The sequence below is a fragment of the Manis javanica genome, chromosome 2 (genome assembly GCF_040802235.1).
Source record: "Manis javanica isolate MJ-LG chromosome 2, MJ_LKY, whole genome shotgun sequence".
Classification (NCBI taxonomy): domain Eukaryota; kingdom Metazoa; phylum Chordata; class Mammalia; order Pholidota; family Manidae; genus Manis; species Manis javanica.
In genome coordinates, this window is record NC_133157.1 from 90,626,227 (window position 1) to 90,631,706 (window position 5,480).

At 54.8% G+C, this 5,480-nt stretch overlaps 1 long non-coding RNA gene across 1 annotated transcript; it reads left to right on the forward strand.

Moving 5' to 3' along the window:
• Positions 1-2,323: 2,323 nt before the first annotated feature.
• On the forward strand, positions 2,324-5,121 carry LOC108393836 (uncharacterized). The gene is made up of 3 exons (XR_001852318.3): positions 2,324-2,528; positions 2,833-2,982; positions 3,618-5,121. It is a non-coding gene; the product is annotated as an uncharacterized lncRNA (long non-coding RNA).
• The last annotated feature ends 359 nt before the right edge of the window (positions 5,122-5,480 follow it).

The following is a 5,480-nucleotide window of genomic DNA, read 5'->3' on the forward strand; positions in this document are numbered from 1 at the left end:
CCGACAGGGACGTGGAGCTGTGCTCACAGGGTCCCCGAGGCCTTGGGCAGCATTCCTCGATGTCCATCCTTGAATTGCCTCAGAAGCTCTAGGGCCCGCTCTAGACTCAGCAGTTGGACTCGCTGCGGGTAGCACCAAATGTGTGCATTTTAAACAAGCCCCCACCCAGGACAGTTCTCATGTGCCTGCACAGGACAGTTGGTGAAAACTCCCGTAAGGGCTGTCTTAGTTATCTACTGCCACGTTAAACATTTCCCCAGAACTCTGTGATGGGATCAGTCCTCTGTTCGCTCTCATGGTGTCCTGGTCAGGAGTCAGGGCATGGCTCAGTGGGGACTGACTCAGAACCATGCATAGGCTGCAGCCACGGCAGAAGCCAGGGCTGCAGCATCTCAGGCTTGTCTGGCAGAACACCAGCTTCGGAGACACTCACAAGGCTGCTGGCAGGTCCTCAGGGTCTTTTCTGGCTGGTGACAAGGGATGTCTTGTCACCAAGGGCCGCTCCTGTTTGCTTGAGTGCAGCAAGCCAGCTGTGAAGACCCAGGCGGCACGGTGGAAACCAGTCTCCCATGCCCTAATCTGGGCAGGGGCGTCCCATCACACCTGCTGCACTCACCTGCGGGAAGGGAGCCTCGGTCCATCCACAGTCGGGGAGGGACAAGGCAGGAGTGGACAGCCAAGAGGTGCGGATTGCCAGGCTGCTCTCCAGGCTGCCTGAGGTGGGGACTGGGTGCAGACCTCACCCATATTCTAAAATAGAATTTGCTGTTTTGAGAAGGCAAAATGAAGCCAGTCTCAGATCTCACCAACCCCCTCACTAGCACTTCGAACAACAAACAGCCAACAGAGACACAGAGAAAGGAGGGAAAGATGGAGGCGTGCCCCACAGAAGGGCTGTTTCCAGCCTGCCCAGCTTTGATTTGTAGAGTTGGATGCAACTCTCAACTTCTTGAGTCAACAACATACAGAAAATATTGTTATAATCCCCCACTTGGAGAAAAGCTGCTCAATGTGTGCCACTTATTCAAACTTTCTTTAGAAAATGGAGAAAAAGCAGAAGAAATGGCAGAGAGAAAGAAGAGTACCTAAAAAACCAAAATAACCTCACCTGGAAGAAAACATGACCTGAGAATAAGAGGGCGCTTTGTGAAGGCTCTGGGCCAAGTCTGACATGTGTGGCTCTCAAGAAGAATCGGACGACCCTGTGCGCGTGCACCAGGACTCTGCTAACACTGAGGTGACTCAAAACCGGCACCGTGTGGACTGATGTCCACCACACTCACACTCCACCTGCCCTGTGTACCAGAAACCGAGTGACAGCAAAGCCTGGCCGCCCTGCTGATCACCCTATTTGGCAAGCCCATTCACGGGAAGAAACTTCTGCATGACTGTCCCCTGCAGCCAGCGCAAACAGAGGAGCAACCGGGGTTTCTCTGCGGCTCCTGCTCGGAGGCTTGACTGGGTTGTCCTTCAGCCTTTTCACTTTGATCTCAGAAAGAAAGAGCGAGGGAATGCAGGGCAGGACACTGACCTCCCTGGCCCTCTTGCACCTGCCAATCATGATGGATGCAAACATTTGTCAGGAGCAGAGCAGATGCCTCCCTTCCATGCGCAGGCCTTGGCAAAGCTCCCAGCTCTGCAGCAGACCTGTCAAGGATGTGTCTTGGTGTCTCGTCAGTGTTCAATATTAGGATCACTCAGGCCCCCAAGGGAGTTCTCACAATGTACTCTCCTCCTAGCAGAAGGCCATCGCAGAGCGGGCAGAGCTGTCCACTGCCGTCCCTGAGGCCCGAGCCACTCACACCAGGTCCCAGCAGCCTCTGCACCATGCCAGAAGCAGAGAATGCTGGGCATCCTGGCTCCCTGGTCTCCCTCTGAGGGGCAGGCCTGAGATCCACCTGTCCTCTGTGCCCCTCTGTCATTTGGCCCCAGACCACCTGCTTTCCTAAGAGCTCAGAGGGGTTTTTTGCAGCTCTGCCTATTTTGTGATAAATTATGCTCAATTCCCACTTCTTCTTGTGTCCAAGTAACTGACCTCCTCCAAATATAAAGCCAGAAGTCATTTCAGTTTCAGGATGATGAGAAATTCATTCTATACATGCACTGTGGTTTATCCAACAAGCCACAGCCAATGATGCAGGAATAAAAGCTGCCACCTTAGTGAGAGTGAGTCAGCTGGAGCTGCTGCTGGGCCGTCCCGGGGATGGCGCTGACTTCCACGGGTGCCTTTTCATTGGCTTGTGGGCACTGTTCCAGAAAACAACAATATGGTTTCCTATGCCAGGGGCGGGGGAGTGCCGTTTCCTCACCCGCTTACCCAGGACGCCATTGCTTCAGGACTGCAGGCACCATCACCTCAGTCCCCAGGGGCCAGGAATGAAGGAAGGAGAGCCCTTCCGTCTTCTGAACTCTTTGTGGCCCCCGCATGTTCTGTGCCATCTCAGCAGAGAAGGCAGGCCTCAGAGGATATCAGTTCCCCAAAGACAATGAAGTAAGAAATGGACCAGAGGTGCCAGGCATACAGACAGGTAGGACTGCCTGTTTCCCTTGCTGGTTTTGGTTGGTTACTTTGAGGATCACATGGGTGTTGGGTGAGCAGGCTAGGGGAGGACAAAGTGCCCCTCAAACGCAAGCTGTGTGGAAACAGCTGCCTGGTGTTGGGAGAGCCGGGCTCAGTCCTGGTTCTGCCCGGCAACATGACCTTGGGCGCCCACATTTCCCAGGTGGCCCTCCTGGCTGCACAGTGCCACCCCAGCTGCTCTCAGCAGCAGACCCTCAACTCCTCCTGGCAATGGCCCTTGGCTCTGAGCCACCCTCTTTTCCCCGCCACAGGCTCCATGCAGACAAGTGGTGCTCATCTGAGCCCCCGCCCCCAGAGCCTGGCCTGACAAGCAAAGCACGCCCTGAGGGGAAGCTGCTCCAGCCTCCATATCCTTGACCATCTGCACAAAGTATAAGAAAGGGAGCGACATCAAAGGAAAGGTCATTGACAGAGCTCTTCCTACTGATGGGAACAGGTGTTTGGGGCAGAAGTAGGGTCACTGTCTGCCCAGCTCCCTATTCATGCCCATTTCCCTGGCACCCAGTAGGGGTGGACATCTTAGGCCTCTTGCCTCCTACAACCAATTGTTTTACATGCAGGGCAGCTGCTGACTCTGCCAGTGCTCGTCTCCCTGCTAGGTGTGATCACATGCAGACCAGGTTTATCTCAGTGAGAGACGGAAAAAGTGAAGCATCACCAGCTGGACTCAGCCAGTGGGACCAGCAGCCACAGAGGAACAAAGGCCTCGAGGTCCAGTGGGGTCCAGTAGGGTCCAGTGGGGCACCATGGCTATAAGGACAGTTACAAGGCATGCCCAGAGTGGACTGTGGACCTGGGAGGGTCAGATGGGGAAAGGCTCCATGAAACGCAAGCTGGTGAAGTCAGAGGTCAAGTGTGTGGGTCCTAAAATCCTGACTGTAGATGACTTAGTGATGTGACCTTGACTCTGGGTTTGGAAGACGACATTCCCTGCACACCTCACCAAAATACACCTCGGTGGCCAGCCTTGTGCTGCACCGCTCTCCCTCTCTTTCCTTGCCTCCCCTTAAATGCCACCTCTTTCTTGTGCACTCAGGAAATCAGGGCCTCCCTGCAATGTGGACAGTCACTGGAGCAAGAGACCAACAGACATCAGATTCAGAGATAAAACAGCCCAGCGCAGGAGCCGGGGTGGGATGGTACGGCACAGCAGCTGATGCAGAGCATATCAGGGTGAAGGAGCCCTGCCGGGGGAACTGTGGGGCTCACATTTGACCGGGCTTCTCCTGGGGGCCAGGACACACGGAGGAGAATGCACTATGCAGCCAGGGAGAGAGGGTGAACGATTGCATTCTCTTGGACTCCAGGGGTTGGTCCCACTCACCCGTCTTTCCCTGGGAATAGTACATTCTCTACTTCTGTGTCTGAAGTGGAGCTCAGAGACTGGAGAAGGAGTCCTGTGTATCCATTACTGGTCACAGGTGTGTCTAACAACAGGTTTCCCTGCCAGTGGCATCAATGCCCAAAATCTGCCCATTCATGGTGCCCAGTAACCATCAGGTTGAGCAGGAAAAGTGCCAGAGCTTTTCTCCCCTCGGGACACACTGCAAGGAAATGCTCCTCCACTCTTGGCCACTAGCCAATAACCAGAAAGTGAGCCCCAATCTCAGACAAGAAGGTTCTATGAGTATCAGAGTCTTTTTACATTTTGACGATACAAAACACCAAGTCCTATAAGTATGAGTGGAGCGAACTGCACCTAAGCCAGCCCCACACAGGCATCTGTGGTCAGTGACCCATGTCAGTGAGGCAGAAACATTGCCTACCAGCACATGCTGAGGCCAGCTCGGCCTGCTCACTTGTTTAGAGGACAACTTGGTCAGAGAGCAAACCCCTGGGCTCTGCTGGTGCTGCTTCACTAGAAATGTGTCACGGCTTCAAACCAAGAAGGACATTTGAGCAAAACCATCTGTGTCCTGGACATGCTTGTCACAGCTGTGCAAAGCCTGATCAAAGAAAGAAAGGTCCTTGCATGGGCCTCAGCTTCCCTTCCCTTCTCCAAAGCCCCATTTGTCCCCTTCCCCTTGCTTGCAAACTACCCCGTGGCCACAGGCCCTTCTTTCTTCTGTGAATGTTCCCTGCTCTTCCCTTTTGTAAATTGGCTGCTCCCTGGGGACACCACTTTCCCGCATTCTTGCCCAGCTGCAGCTGCGCAGCACTCCCACCCACCCCCAGGGTCTCCGTCTCCTGCCTGCAGCCTGTGCAAACTCTCCGTGCCCTGGGCCCCTTGCCCAGCACCCACTTGCCTGCTCCTCTGCCTGCTCCTTGGAGCCCAGCCCTGCTCTGCACAGCAGCCGCTGAGAGGCACCGTGGCCCCTGGAAGTCCTCCTTGGCGCTGCACCTCCAAAACCAGGAGCCAAGCACCCCTTCCCTGCCCACTGCCTCTTCATGAGGCACAGGCACACGACCCTCTCCTCCCAGCTGCTCTGCAGACGTGGCGGGCACGAAACCCCAGTGTCCACCGTTTCAGCAGTGCTGGGAGCAGTCGCCCAACCTCCTGGCTCTGAGTCTTTCTGAATCACGTGTCTGATAAAACTTTCATCTTGCATGACCCTCATCTGGTTTTTTTCTATGCCTGTTGTCATACGTTTGAGGGTGTTAAGAGAATTCAAGATTGCAAAACCCCAAACCGCCGTCAGAGCTACTCCACCTTCACCTCAGGTTCACTCATGGCCTCACTCTCCACACTGCTGGCTGAGAACTCTCTCCTGCACACTCCCAAATACAACTTCTCATCTTAACTCACAGTATCCGATGAAGCCATCAGCCCAGTCACAAAACCAGACACACAAACCCTCTGGCGAGCCCCATGTGCCCCTCACTGCTGGGGAGCCTCTGCCCCCCAATGCATCTGGACAGAGGCTGCATCTGGGGACTTCCCACTCTGTTCCCTGACACG